This window comes from Chinchilla lanigera, unplaced genomic scaffold (assembly GCF_000276665.1).
Source record: "Chinchilla lanigera isolate Chin_1 unplaced genomic scaffold, ChiLan1.0 scaffold00042, whole genome shotgun sequence".
In the NCBI taxonomy this organism is placed as follows: Eukaryota; Metazoa; Chordata; class Mammalia; order Rodentia; family Chinchillidae; genus Chinchilla; species Chinchilla lanigera.
The window spans coordinates 13045796-13062764 of record NW_004955443.1 but is presented as its reverse complement, the minus strand read 5'-3'; positions in this window follow the sequence as shown (position 1 = coordinate 13062764).

The window sequence follows — 16969 nt, the reverse complement described above, 5'->3', positions numbered from 1 at the left end:
GATGAGAGATCTCAAAATGTTTTCATTTAGTGCAGTTTTTGTTCAGAATACCCAGTTCCCCTGTGATTGCAAGTCCCAGTAAATGTTCAACATTCAGTACACTTAACTTCCCTTCTTCTTTCCCCTCCCATGGATTAAACACAAGGGTTCCTTAAGCTTACTCGGAGAAAAACCACTGTTTTTAGCTCTTTCTTCACTTTGGAAGTCTTAGGCCACCATGATGTGTTAAAACTCTGAAGAACCTGCAGAAACTTGTGAGTGAATACAGTTTTCTTGCTATAGTCCAAATATCAGTTGCTGTTCTATACCCTGGGGTTTCTCTGCCTTATTGTGTGAGTGTGCTTTGTGTTTGTTATAAATAAATATCTAAATAGAAGTAATTTGCCATCTCTTATGATTCTTATTTAATTAAATGTATAGTTAGCAAAGCTGAGAGTGAGAAATATAGAATGGAAGGTTATTTGTTAATGTAAATTCCTTGGAGTGAAATTATAATTGAGAAAATAGATGGTTTTCCTTTTCAGGCCCATATTAACTTGAATATTAAATTTGGCGAATTATACGTTGAAACATGTTTTATATTTTTATCACTTGATTAGTTGTATGAATTTACACTTTAGTATTTTTCTAAAGGATAAAACCATGGGAGTTTGTTTTGTGTTGTGTTCGGTACTAGATATTATGTGTTTTGTGGTTTCTATGCTATCTTTGTTCTTTGTTTTTTCTTTATTCTTTTTTCTTTTTTTTTTTTTTTTTTTTTTTTTTTTAGTTTTTTGCTCTTTTAGTGTGTTTTTTTTTTTTTTTCTTTTTATTTTTTTTTAAATTTTTTTTTTAAACATGAGAGGGGGAACATATTTTCACAAATGTTACCCCTTTTGGAATTTTTTTTGGGGTTTCTTTGGCAACTTGGTTTTGGGGTTCTCTTTCACCCCGGTTTTTCCTTTCTTGGTTTTTTTCCCGGAGGTTTTGAAACCTTCTTTTCCCACGGTTTTTTTTCCCCCCCGTTTTTTGGCGTTGCATTTTTTATTTGTTAATTTTTGGCGGCACCCCAATTTTCCTTCCCTTGGGGTTTGGTTAAAAAAATGTGGTACTTTTATATGATGGAATATGACTCAGCTATAAAGAAATTTAAACTTGAGGCTTTTGCAGGTAAATGGACACAACTAGGGACCATACTCATAAGTGAAATAAACCAGACCTCCATGTAGAAGCAACATATTGTCTCATTAGTGTAAGAACTTGAAAGAGTGAATAAAAATTAGGAGACATGATAGACATCATGAAATGAAAGGAAAATGCTCAAAAGTAAAGAGTAACTGGGGTGAGGGAAAAGAGAAAAGAAAGAAGGCGAAATTATGTATGTATGTATGTACAGGATAGCTAACATAGTTGTACTGCTGCCTTCTATTGCTTTACTGAGAGGAACAGTTAATGATTACTTAGTTGATCAATTTTGCATGTCTTTATTTGTTTTCCTGAGAAACCACTTTGAAGATATCAGTACATAATACAAAAACCATTGTTAATTTCTTACCACTTTGTCTGTAACTCTGTATTCTTTTTATTGTTCTTATGCTATTGTGTAGTGACATCCATAACAAGTAGGTCATATAAAAATAGGTTGCTGCTGAATGTAGGCCTAGGGCTATAATTCCTTGGCTATTAAATTAGAAACTATATTATCTTAAAACAAGGATGCTGAGAGCAAAGGAGCAAAGGAAATGGGATTTGGAATGGTCAATATTTTTTCTTTTTGTTCTTGTGATTTTTTAAAACATCACTGCAGGCATGTATTTAATGTAGACACTCACATCTTTGTCATTTAAAAATATAGAAATCAATACACAAATGCATACACCTGTTTGCTTGGGTAGCCTCTAAGAAGGCCTCTAATGACTCCTGCATCCTGTGCTCACTTTTGTGAGCAGATTTTTTCTTCGAGTGTTGACTGGATCTGTTGACACGCTTCCACAGAGGAGAAGATTGTAGAAGAGGTTAGGTCCTTTCTGAAATTAAGGTCAGAAAAGGCTGTTGCTTCCCATGTGGAATTTTTTCCTCTCAGCTTTCTTGATCTGGGGAAATCAGTTGCTGTACTCTGAATAGAGTGCACAGAAAGCATACATGGTAGTGAACATTTTGCTAGCTAATATTTACTAAGACCTTGTTTTGCCAAAGCACAAACGATGTGAGCTGATAACTGCAACAGTGCAATGATGAATTTTATGTGTCAATGTCACAGGGCTGTTGATGCCTACATGTATGTTGAAACATTACTCTGGAAGCATCTGGCATGCTTTGTTTGTTTTGGATCATATCAACACTTAAATCTATGAAGTCTGAGTAAAGATTGTCCTTTACCAAGTGGTGGCCCTTATATCATCCTTTGAAGACCTTAAATGAGCAATGGCTCCCTAAACAAGAAGAGATTTTACCAGCAAAATGCCTTGCAAATCAAACCTCAGCTCTTCTTTGATGTCATTAAAATATGAATTTGCCAAACTTCTATGATCATGTTAGCCAACTCCTTAAAGGAAATATCTTTGTTTTTATTTTTCCATGCAGCATTCCATATCTGTGAGTTTCCCATCTATGTATTTAACAAACTGTGGATAGAGAATGTAGCTAGGGCTACACTGGTAACATCTATAATAAACACAGGCAGATGTTTATCTTGACATTATCCTCTAAACAATATAGGATATAAGCTATTTGCTAGCACTTACATTGTATTGGTTATTCCAATGATCTAAAGATAATTTAAAGTATATGGAAAGATGTGTGTTTTATATGAAAATCTACATCATTTTATTTAAAAAATATGTTTTGTTTTTATAAGTATACCATTGCCACAAACAACGGTGGCCTTGATCATGTGGAGTTGGTACATGTACCTGACACATCAAGTCTTCTTGTTGCACCTCCCCCACTTCTCCTCCCTTTGTACAAAAGATCTGTCTCCCTGTTTCCTATTACCCAATTATTTTGATCTTTATTTCTATTTTGAGTTTCTCATATAACAGAAGTCATGCAATATTTAAGTTTGTGTGTCTTACTTACTCCACGTTCTCATCTCAAGGTGCACCCATTCGCTACTATAGCATTTTCTATAAAGGGCTTAAGTATCCTGGGATTTAGGTACTTGTGGAATCTTCAAACCAATCCCTAACTGATACTGAGGGGATAAAAGCATACAGATGCACATGTATGCATGCACACACACACACACACACACACACACACACAGGTAATTGGTTTTATTTCTCTGGAGAACCTTGTCAAATACAAGTTTCATCTGACAGCTTGTCTAGAGACTGGTGAGACTATAAAGTTTAGGCACCCGGCCAAGTTGCATCTAAATTCTTCATCCAAAGAAAATGTGAGCTAAATAGTTTTTTGTTTTATCTGCTAATTTCTATAGTAATTTGCTATATAGCAATTTACAAAGTAGCACACATATACTTTACAAGGAAATAGATCTGGCTTATTATTTTCCTACATTTTTATTCTTCCAGTTGGGAAAATATTATCTCAAAACAACTTTTCCCCTAGTGTATAAAATACATATCAACAATCTGTAGATGTGAATAAGAAATTTAGATATTTTATCAGTCAATTTATATTGGAAATGGAGTCAGCTATTGCTGTGAAGTTTAGTTCCAGATGTTTCTTTTTTAACTTTGTATACTTAAACATTTTTATCACATAACAATAATTCAAGCATTGTGTTTTTATATGAAACACCGCTAAGAATATTTTATGGACTGTAGAACAGACGATGTAATATTTTCACCTCTCTAGACAGGATAAGGAAACCTTGAGGTAAAGAGTGAATTAAGTGATCACATCTATCCAGTCAGACATAGCCTCTGAGAACCAAGCCTGATTGCTTTATTGTGTTGTACAGATCAATGTAGTTACTTTGTAACCAGACCCATATCAGCCACAAGTGAAATAATTCAAGACAACAAAACATGATAAAAGATCAAAATCACTTCTTTTATGCATTCATTCTGTCAAGTTTACTGAATACCATCAATAAATGTCATCAGATATTCTTTTTTTGTCGTGTTTTTTTTTGTGTGTGTTTTTTTTTTGTTTTGTTTTGTTTTGTTTTGTTTTGTTTATGGGACAGGGTCTCACTATGTAGTTCAGGCTGGCCTTGAGCTCACTTTGTAGCCCGGGCTGGTCTTGAACTCGCAATGATCTTTCTACCTCAGCCTCCTGGGTGCTGGGATTACAGGCGTGTGCCACTGTGCCTGGCTATCATCAGATATTTAAATATGGGTCAATATTTCAAAGTGAAATAAGATATACTCCCTGCAATTATGTATCTCTTTTTTTTTTTTTTTCCAGTACCGGGAACCGAACTCATGACCTTGCGCTTGCCAGGCAGGCGCTTTGCCACTGAGCTAAATCCCCAGCCCCTGTATCTCATATTTTAGTATGAGATTCATATGCAACATGTAGGTTACTGAGTACAAATATTTTGTTATTTGTTGGAATTCTTTCTCTTTTCCTTTTTTTTTTTATTTTGAAACAAGGGTCTTACTAAGTGAATGAGTTACCCAGGCTGGACTCAGATTGTGATCATCTTGACTCAACTTCTCAGAGTGCTGGGATTGTGGGCATGTGCCTCTATCACCAGCTGGTCATTGGCTTCTTTGAGCCTCATGATGACTCCTCTGCATCATGCACAAACACTACTGTTACCTTTATCTTCTTATCTTTCTTTCTTTTTTGTTGTCTTTCAGGGGAATTTTTGTTTCATTTTGTTTTATTTTTGAGACAGAATCTTGCTTTTTAGTATGGGTTAGCCTCAAACTCTTGGCAATTCTCCTGCATCAGCCTCACAAGGGCTGGACCTGTGCCTCCACACCTGGCTCTGGAATTCTTGACATGAGACTCAAATAAAAACCAAATGCTGTTTTGTGTTCTATACAGAGGGACTTAAATTTAAAATACTTTGTCTTATGATTTTTAACTTTACAGTGGTGCCACGGTGATATAATTCAGTAAGAAACTCTTCTTGGAATTTTGGATTTATATTTTGTCTTCGTCTGGTGATACATGGTATGGTAATATATTCTTGTGGTGGTGAGCAGCAGCTGAGAGCTAAAGCGCCAGTGAGCCAGTTGTCAGAAGCATAAGCCAAGGATACCCTACAATGTGATGTGCTGCTAAGTTTTGATGTACAATAGCTTAGGCATATGAAGTACATGTTGAGTTATATTTTTGACTTACGGGAGGTTTATAAGGACATAACCCTCTTCATACATCGAGGTATCTTTTCTCTAAAATACCTACCTGACAATTTTGGCTATATTTCACCTTCAAGCTTACTGAGAAGTACTCTAGCTAGCTTTTTTATCCCTATCACTCATGTCAATGTTCCAGGCTTTTCATAAAAATACCTTTTAAGAAAGAGAAAAGAAAACCATCAGAATCTCAGTTTGTTGGTTTTCTGGAGACTATAATAACTCTCCACCTCAACCTTCATCAAGAGAACAAAATGAGTAAAGCAAACACCAACAAAAACTCTTGAAGAGGTTAGAGAGTTTCAAAGGAGAAGAAACTTATTTTTCACGCCCCAGGTAGATGCTTGCTAAAGAGCAAAAAAATGAGTCAAACCTGCTTCTGCTATAAAACACATAAGGATGGTGATAAAGATATCAGAAGATTCTTGTGTTATTTATATTTGAGAAATGATCCAGGAGCTTGAAGTATATATTTGACTGTCAATCAGTGCAGATTTATAGAGGCAGGAGACTTGCTCTGACGGTCAGTAGGGTAATTGGTTCCATGTGCCTAAAGACAAAGAAATGAAGTGAATACCCCATAAATTTCTCATGGCCTTCAGCAATAGTTCACCTAGTTCCAGGTGAAAAATCACAGAAGAGTGAGCTGTGAAGCTGAGAAGACAGTCCTTAGGAAAGGCACTCTTTGGTGTTAAGACAGCAAGGCACAAATGGACTTTTGGTAAAACCTGTAGGACAGAACTCTCTGAGAACAGCACTGTCCCAGGATATGAACAACAGATACTGCCCCATAAAACTACATATACCACTGACAAGAATAGCATCTCCAGAGTTTTTGGGACTCTGGAATTTTAAGGAAATAGAAACTGTAAATAAAGTGCAATGCCACTTCTCCAACAAAGGACTGACTGGTATAAATCTGCCATCTTTCTTGCACTACCTCAGTATTCTGAATGTAGACACAGTGGTAAGGGGCCAGTAAATCTGAGAACCAGACCACAGACTTCATCCTCAGAGGTATTTCAAGGGGAGGTGAAAACTAGGAGCAGTGAGTGAGGCAAAGCAGCCAAATTTATGATGAAGAGATCTGGGCTGGTCCAGGTCCAGGAAATTGGAAGTAAACTTGCCTGAAGAGAAGGAGGGGCCAGATAAAAATTCACTTCTAAATCTAGAGCCTACGGTAAGATTCTAATGCTTCTGAAGTGAATCTGGAAGTAGCTAAAACTGATCTTTGTTTCTACCTTGAATTACATAAAATTGTACATCTCAAAAGGTTAAGAAAGTTTCACCTGTAATCTTGGTGGAACATATGAAAATTTCTCAGTGTCTATCAACTATATCTGAAATTTCTTAAATTTGAAAATGAGGACAGGAGGCTGAGCCACTAAAATAGAGTTATGTACAGAGTAGGATCCATGTAGGAACTCAAAAGAGGTGATTGGACAATTATGAGAGGGTTGTACATAAAAACCAAACACCAAAACGACAACCTCACCTCCCAAGATGAGCACACATATCAAAATTCCAAACCCTATGAAAGAAAACAAAGCTTAGAAGGAACTAGAAAAATATTAACTGAATTACTTCTCTCTAAATGAAAAGGAAAATAAAAGATGGAAAAATGAGCATTTCAATTGAAAGATAAAAATAAGTATTATTTGCAAGAAAATCAAAGTATAAAATAAATAGAAACAGAAATGACATCATCATGGATATGCAAGACAATCAATTAGAAATACTAGAAATGAAAAGTCCAGTTTCTCATATGTTAAATTCAGCCATTGTTACAAGCTCTGGATGGAAGAATCAGAGAATTAGAATATAAGTCTTTGTCATGCAACTGCATACAACACCAAGAAGCAGCAAGATAAATAGATGGATGCATAAATATATAGACAGACAGACATACAGACAGACAGATATAGATAGCGGTATGAGAGAACAGTTTATTGACAGAAAATCCTCATTTCTCTTTTTTCATGTTCCTGAATCTCTAGAGTTTTCAGTTTTATTCAATTTTTCCTTCTTCTCAAGAAGATGTATGCAGAGATTGTGTGTTTGACAAATTTGAGAAGAATAACTGAGCATATTTCCCTAAGCTCCATTCCCTTTCCCTGGAGCCAGGAATATTCTATGTTTCAGAGAGCCCTAACAATCTTTCCTTTCTCTAAAATGCTAACTTGTGTCCTTTATCATACTGCAATGCCAACCCCAAGGCAGCACTTTCGGTGTCAGATGGGTAAGTGTGCTAAACTGCTGCTCACTATTACTAAATCAGCTTGACTAACACACAAGGGCATGTCACCAGCCCAGTCTCTACTACTAAAAGATGAAACCTTTGTTGTGTATTTGTTTTATGTCTAAAATGCCTTAGAATACAAGCAGAGAGAACAGGTGTAATTTCAAATAAGCCTGCCAGAAATCATATTATGTGCATGGATAAAATGTGTATATATGTATTCCTTCTAACTCTTTCATTGTGTCCTTTTCTGTATGTGCAGAGATCTTTAGTAAATTTGTCAAGGGACAAAACCTGCTGTACCTTTGCTGAGGCTGGAACAAATGGCATCTATTGGAACATTTCTGGCAGTTCTGTCCATTTTTCCACACAACCTTCAGGATTAGATTTGTCAGTAGTTTGATTGTTCTGTTTGACAAGTAAGACCATGAGGGACATGACAAAGCTTTGGTTATTGTGGGATTGTCACTATTTGGATCACATAAAGCCAGTCACTTTTTGTTAAAAATGATTCAGCCAATTTTTCTGTTTCCTGGTATTTAACAAATGAGATTTTCTCTGAAAGCTACCTGGATTTTCTATATTATCTGAGCCTTAGCCTCTTGATGTGTAATGTTAAAAGAAAATATACTTTAGACAAATTAAATTTAGCATGGTGTATCTGAGCAAAGAAATGATTTGTGAATCCAGGGCATTTTGATACACTGCAGGTACAGAGAGTTCCACCCAGCAATGTGAGCAGGTGGTGTTCACAGACAGAAAAAAATATAAGTGCTATAAAGAAATCACCCAATCAGTTACAGCTTAAAGTTTGCCTTGTTGGGAGATGACTGAGCAGTTTACAATCTGTGATTGGCTGATATCTCAGGCTGGGAATTAGCTACTTGGTATAAGAATATATCCGTGGATAGGTTGCAGTTTATTTTCATACTCAGGTTGCAGTTTACTATGTATTGAGTTTGCTTTAAGCCAAATTTAATTTAACACTTAAATTCAAAGTGAGAAATGGCTATTCAAGCAAGAGAAAACAATTCATTCTTCTCTAAAAACAGCAGGGATACTCCAAAGCTAGCACTTTTGAAACTGCACTCTGAGATTTTGCATTTATATGCCTGCTTAAATGCCACACAATGGATGAAGGTCGGTCCCTGTTATAGATATTAGAAAGGCTTTGTATCTCTGAATATACACTTATATATTATATAGAAAACCTCTAATGTAAATAAATATACACATATATTGTACAGAACCTCTAATGTATAATATACACTTATATATTGTACAGAAAACCTCTAATCTAAATAAATCCTCAAACGATTAACATACGGCACGACTATAGACATATGTATGTACCCTTATTTACGTGATGCTTTCTACATATGCTAGGGATCTAACAGCATCCTGCACCATTCTGTGCCAGCCTTTTTACCTTCCCCAAGTAAATCTCACATCAGAGCCCAGTTTTATTTTCTTAGAGCTCATAAATCACTATTTGCCCTCAATTAGATGCCAAATCTGTTCAAACTTCAACAGGAAACCTCACCTTTAGCCTCATGCACAGTTTGTATAGGACAGTGGAGTCTGATATTTCATTTTGTTCTTGGTTTCAAGAAAAAAACAAGCTTGGCAAGAAGAGCAAATACCTGTCTGTGTTTACATCACTGAAAAGTGTTGAGCTTGCTCGGGAATGCATGCTGTCACTAACCCAAGCCTTAATGCACAAAATGATACATGCAAAGGCTATGGGAATGGAGGTGAGTTGGCTACAGAATTAGACATAAACCATTTCAGTGTTAATTCTCTGTCTCTTCAATGAGTATAATTGGTGTAACTGGTAGAACTCAACAAATTCAAGTACTACATTTTATTTGTTTTCTTTTCTGCCTTCTCATAAATGAATGATAGAAAGAGATGTTATTAGCCATGGTAAAAGCAACTTTCCATAAAGGAATGAACAGGAAAGAGCTCACAATTCAACTCAAGTAGTCCAGATTACTGACATACCACTATTAGTAAATGTATACATGTCCTTACCATGAAGAAAAATAGTTTATTATGAATAATTTACTGTTTCTGCCTCATATTTTTTTGATGAATTTATGAACACCAAACTCACTTTTCTGGGCATAGAGCAAAAGCTAAGTAAATATATTTTTACAATTTTTTTGTACCAGGAATCAAACTCAGGACGTTTTACTTGCCAGGCAGATGCTTGTGACGCCGAGCTATATCCCTGGCTAAATATACTTTTATTCATTCATTTGGGCCTTCTCTACATATTTCTCTGTTCCAAGTATCTCACTCATACTGGATTTAGGGTTACATTTAGTCTACTGTAATCACATTTGAATTTTATCATATCTATAAACAGCTATATGATATAATATTATATCTACAAAGAAATATATATCCACATAGTGTCATATTTATGGATTCTGGGTAGACATGAAATTCTGTGGTACACTAACCTACTATCAATGGTGTACAAGAACATTAGGAATCATTAGAAATTCAACTAACTCCATTTAGCATTGAGAATACCTCTCTCACCTTTTGCACAAGTTCAGATTTGCGGGATGAGTATTCTCCATACTTAAGCACAGTGTGATCGATCAATGTGGAATAACCACAGTATGATTCTGAGAAACCATCATCAAAATTAGCACAAGCAGGAAGATGGACTTTCATAAGGCTTCATGGATGCTGATGTAAGGAATTTAAAGAGAAAGTGAAATGTCTGATGTCCCTCGGTAGTCGAGAGAATACGGTTGTATAAGAAATGCCATTTAGAATTTTACAGAAAGCTTTGGTAAGATTTTGGGAAAGAGCAGATGGCAAAGAAGGAGCCATATATTTATCAGTAGAAGTTGAGGAATGTACCATGGTGACTGAGGTATGTGTTCCAATAAGGTAAAAAAAAGGAATAAACAGGATTCCAAAGTCCTCTGTCCACAAAATAAAAACAATAAAATCACATGATACCCAAGGCCTCTGTTTACAAAAAAAAAAAAAAAAAACAAACATTGAAAACATTAACATAGTAAATAACAAAGCTCTGATACTTGGAAAAGGAAGACACTACACTGTTTAGGATTTGTTGTATTTGAAAAATACAGCACTAAATTTCTCGGATTTTCTTATTTCACAAAATATACAAGGGAAGTCATGAGAAGCCTCTAACCCAGAGTTTCTAAGCAGTACAGGCAAAAATAATTCAATTAAAATTGTTCTGCCAGCCAAAGGACGTGGAAAAGGATGATATCGCAACAGAAAAAAAAAATTGGAAATACTTACTTTAGCCAGTTGCAAAAAGAATGATCATGTTGCCTTTCAGCTGCAGCGCTACCCTGAGGAGCAGGTGAGCCAGTCCTCCTATCCATCCTGTGTGAAGGCAGGTGCCAGAGTTGCTGATCTTCCATCCCCAGCTCAGTGGGTGATGCTTTCCTCTGCCAGGATGGCATCCTTGCTTCTGTATGACAAGGAGGTAAAGCCTAGATTCCTAGTTTCTGTTCCACTGTGCACAGAGAAATTATACCAGCTGTTTATTATGCTCTCCTCTGCTGTTAAAGGGGTCCATTGAGAAGTTATCTAAGTTACTTCATCATTGCTGGGACCAAATATCCAACACACCAACCTTAAAGGAGGAGAAGTATAATTTGGCTCACGGTATCATTCCATCGGTGGCTGGCTGTACAGCAGAAACAGCATGGCAGAAGGGTATGGTGAAAGAAAAGTTACTCAGTCCATGGCATCCAGGAAGCACAGAGCGATGGGAAGAGCGAGGGACAAGAATATATCCTTCCAGGTCACACTGTCAGTGACCACTTCCAACCAGGCTCCACCTCTTAGTAGCACATCCTGCTACTGAACTCAGTAGTGGATAGATTCACTGATGTGGATAGCATCCCATAATCCCATGCCCTTCCAAATACTTGAGACATTTAGGACCATTTTAGATTTAAAACATATTTGCCCCTAACTTTTAAAAGACATGTGTCTAAATTGCATTAAGACTATTATAAGTGTCACAAAGGTCTTAGTTCCAGCATTGCTTCAAAGTCTTCTCTGAGACTCACAACAAATTTTTAGCAGTGAAGGCCTTTTAAAAATTAAGAATGGTAGATATTTTCATCACACAGTGACACAGGATGGACATTCTCATTCCAAAAGGAAAGAACAAGTGGATAGAAAGGAATTGGCCCCAAACAAGACTGTCCATGTCCCTCCCCTGGGGCAGGTTGTTGTGAGATGTGAGTTTCAAAGGCCCTGGCTGGCCCTACCTCCACGGCATTACTGGTTTCAGCTCTTCTACCCTCTACCATAGGGTGGCTCCACGCACTGCGTCTGGCTTTCCTCAGCAGGCATTCCGTATTTCTGGTATCTCAAAATTCCTGCGGTCTCCACTGTACTTTCACCTTCACTCTCACAGTTTTATGCACTTCCCCCTGTGGGACATACTGCCTGGCTACCCAGGATTTCCTTTGAAATATGAATCAAAGCCTCTCGGACATGACAGTTCTTATACTTTTTACCACCTTAAAACCAGCACAATTTATATAATTGACAACATCAGCCACCAATTTGTGCAGTAGCCAAGACCCTTTTGTTGTTTTTTTTTTTTTTTTTTTCCTTTGCTGCTGGAAATTGAACTCACGACCTTCCGCTTGCCAGGCAGGCACTGTGCCGCTGAGCTAAATCCCCAGCCTGCCAAGACCCTTTCCATCTTGGTTCCTGCTGCAATATCTGAGTACATGAAGGGCTACACTTGGGGAAGATTTTCCTCTTCAGCCTGAGCAGGGTACACTGAGACTTTCTTTTTTTTTTTTTTTTTTTTTTGGTTTTTCTCCAGTACCGGGAACCGAACTCACGACCTTGCGCTTGCCAGGCAGGCGCTTTTGCCGCTGAGCTAAATCCCCAGCCCGAGACTTTCTTTTGACATGAAAGATGAACACTTTTACCTTTGGTCCTGTGAAGAGTGGGGCCTTGTTGATTTTTGAAACACCTTGAAGCCATCCATTGTATTGTTTGGTGTAAAGTACCTGGGTTATTTTTAAGGCTAACTTTTGAGAAACCATGCTCCTCTTTACCTCAACTTTGCAGATGACCCCTTTGTAATGAACCTGCACACTTTTCACGTGGTGTTTTTCTCCCAAATTTTGTTGTATATCTGATTAAAAACAGTGAGCATTACCTATGCCATTCCCTGAATGTTGAACTGTTTTGAAATTTCCTCCACTACATTTAAGGTCAGTCTCCCACAAAGTGTCAAGATGTGGACAAGATTAATACAAATTTCCTGACAGATATAACACATATGACCTCTAATCCAACAGCCAATGGATCCTTTGTTGCCAAATGAAAGCTCCTGAGCCTGATTTACTATCTGCATTCCTATCAGCATTCTGTCTTCTGGCTCCAACCAGAATCACCCTTAAAGCTTGGGGTATAACATTTAAGGGCATCTCTAGCTAGTATCTCTAAAACTTTCTAAATTCCTCCCACAAACCAGTTCTAAAAGCTTCTGAATTACATGATCAAGTATACTCACCACATTAATCCCACTTTTGGTATGAATATTTGTCTTAATTACTTGTTTGTCATTGGAAAAATACCTCATACTACAACACAATGAAGAGGTTTATTTCAACTCATCATTTCACTGCACGGGATGCTGACCCCACTGCACAAATAAGGGAGGGACATTTCAAAGGAAAACGTTCTCAAGCCAAGGCAGCCAGGAAACAGGGAGGGAATGGAGCTAGAAACAAGCATACTCTTTGATGTCACAGCCCGAATGACTTACCTACAGCCAGGCTTCGCCTCCGAATAGCACATTCAGCTACTGAACTGAACTCATGAGTGCATGGGTCCACTGATGAGTAAGCACCCTCACAATCCAATCACTTTCCACACGTGACACTTTGGGGCCACTTTATATCTGAATGGTAACAGGAGCTAATCTTGCAACCTCCTTCAAAATCTCAGTGATGTATGTGCTTGTATCCCACATAGACTAGGAAATGGCAATCTGGACTTCTACCTCAAGGGAGTTTAACTTAATTCAATGTTTTTGCTGAGGTGCTGTACATAGTATCCCACAAGAAACTACTCTCATGCACACACCCAGCCTCAGCTTATTGTGTTTCATCTGTGATACTGTATTCTAAAACAGGAAATCAAACAGTGTTCGGAACATAATAATGTAATAGATGTTGCTGAATGGGCTAAATGTAGAGATAACAGCATACAGAATCATTAAATTTTGAGGACTTGTTTTTTATTTTCTCATTCTGAGAAGAGAAAAATAGACCAATAAGTAAATAGGTGAATGAATGAACAACAGTTCAGGGGCCTGAAAGACAGTAGCAAAAGATGTGTTCAAATCACTGGGCTTCCAGAGTGAAAAAAAAAAAAAAAAGAACAGGACTAAAAAATACTTTTAAATCATGATTTGTATAGTCAGCAAATTTTAAGCTTCCTAATGTAAAGTAATTTTGTGTAAAAATTGTGCATTTTTACATTCAAATATAGTGAGACATTTTACTCGACAGTGATATTTATAATGCTAAAATCTTCATAAACTGTAACTTTTGGGGATTGACTTTGGCATTTGAGAGCCTCTGCATCATTTCTATTCTATTTCTATTCTTTTGTTCACAACCAGAAAGCCCTAGAGGCTTGCTTTGCTAATCCCTTCGGCAGCTCCAAACAAAACAAGTGGTCACTCCATCTTGACTGTAGAGAAAGGAAGCATCTAACAGTTCTTTTCTTATAGAACACCACTTCTGACGATGACAGGTTTCTCATCATCATCTAGAAGAGACAGTAAAACATAATTTTAATGTTTGCTAAAATAAATAAAAATGTTAACTGCAAATTCGTTGAAGTATTCCTCAGATTCTGCAAATACTTTTCCAGCACAAAAAACAAGTAGAGACATGCTCCAAGAAAACTGAGAGCACTTTTTCTAGCAAATTTAACTTTAAAATTGTTATATAAAGTTCTAGATAGAGCATAAATTAGAAGAGAAAAAAATGTGAAACAACTTAATGAAAGAAAAGCTATATTAATGGGAATATGAAATTAAATGAAAAGTCATCTTGTAAAATCTGTATTCTTATTGTTAAAACAAGAACCGTTCTGCACTGTAACATTAATATCAATAAATTAGGCGTGTATTTTAAGTATAGTGGTGCCTCGGTTCAGGGATGCTTTTGTTCACAAAAGTGCTTGGTTTTGTTTCCAAACTCTACATCAGGTGACAGGATTATCTTCCTCACACAAACAGAAACACAGCCTTCTTTTCCAAAATCGTGAAACAAAGTAAATTTGTGAATCAAGACACTACTTGTATGTGTGCATGCTTCTGGTTGAAAATTTGCATGCCAGAGGAATAAAAATGAAAGAAAAGTTAATATAAACAAACAAGGTTCTATGTGAAAATTCAACACAATTAAAGACATTTATCTAAACATAAATTTTCTAGTACGTGTGCATGCTTCTGGTTGAAAATTTGCATGCCAGAGGAATAAAAATGAAAGAAAAGTTAATATAAACAAACAAGGTTCTATGTGAAAATTCAACACAATTAAAGACATTTATCTAAACATAAATTTTCTAGTTTTCTCACAATTCTAACTAAAACTTAAATGCAAAGATTTTTAAAATTTCTAAAGAAGTCTTATAACCTTTGCTTCATATTAGAGCTCTGATGATCTGACATATGAAAATGCAATAGACTTCTATTTAAGGTAAGAGTTTACTAAATTAAACTATAAAATTTTAGATATGGCCAACTATAAAGAAAAGATTAATGGTGGCTAAAGGGTGACTTAGGGTAGAGAGGTAAAGGAGGCAATGCTTGGGCTGAGTTTGAAAAGGTTTTCCCTGAAATGAGATGTCTGAGAGTTTGATGTAGGGATAAAAAAGGAATGTAGAGTTATTTGAGCTATGAAAAGAGATACACATATTAATCCCATGGTAAAATATCTCTATATAAGGCAGAAGATTTGGCTCATGATAAATTTTTTGCCATTTGCAGTATATATGTTGTATTTGAAACCTTGATTTATAATGAAATCAGTAGTAGAAGCACTAGACTCTAGACAGTAGAAAAAATAAGCAAAAAATTCGAAGAAAAGACAACTTTATAAGGACAAACAAAGGACAAAAAGAAGCTGGAAAATGAGACTGTTTTCTATAGGCATACAAATATACTTTTGTAATTTATGATAGAAAAGAAATTAAATGTATTTAGAATTCTGCTATAGAATTCAATCATGTTTTAGAAAGTATTAGTAATTTGTACTGAGTTATAACTATTTATACTAGTAGTAAGCATTTTTAGATAGCAATGATCAGTCACCTATTTGAAGGCAAGGTTCAGTCAATATGTTTGTGATAGAGGCGATTTTTATCAAGTTTTGTTTTGTGAGTAGTAAAATAAAATTATGGAAAATATAAAAGCATCATTCATGCTTCAGAAACAGAGTTGGAGGAGCACAACATGGGTCCATGTTTTATTTAGTAGACATAATACATTATTCTCACAAGAGAAATAAATGACAGATTTTAGCTCAGGTTAGGGACAACATATATTTCAAACCAAAAATTGTGTGCATTATAGCTTATCCTGGATATTCTTACTGCAAAATACAATAACCTTAAAAGAAATTTCATGTATTTACTTATGAAGGATATATGGAAATTCTTATGAGACTATCAAATATTATATTTAAGTTTTACCTCACTTATGATTGCAAAATACTATTGAAAGTATATCAGAATTTCATGTGAACTCCTCCTGGGTATTTTTAACAGAAAGTGCTAAAGCTGGGATATAAGAGTTTTAAAACCATTTTTCACATTTTATTTGCTATCTTATTTCTTGCTCTGATAAACTGCTAACAAATAACTATGATACTCATTCCAAGAGTAACTTTCAAAACCAGTTGCTTTTTGATTTATCGCATTGAACATACCCTAGTGGTAAGAAGCTATATTTCTCTAGTCAGAACTATCCTTTTTGGAGAATTTGATTGAGAAGATGTTGAAAGATCTTTCCACTGATTAAGCAGAGTGCATAAAATCTTTATCATGGGAGTCTTTTTCTTGGACATAAACACGATCTTTAGGAAATGGAGCAAAAATATGCAAATGATAGAGAAATTCTGATAATATTCTAGATATCATTTATATGGATCAACAATATAGTTTCCTACTTAAGTACATGAATAATATAATAAAAAATAAAGATTTGGGGGGAAGGCTAAAATCTCAATTAGTAAGAAAGTTAAGAGACTAAGAATGTGGGACTAGAAACTTAGAACTGTGATTGAAGTGTATGTGTATGGTTGGGGCTCAGGGCCGTGAGATGGCATGGGAATGGATAGGGCAGGGCAGCAATACTGAAATTTGGGGGATAGAGAAATGCTTATTCCATATATATATATATATATATATATATATATATATA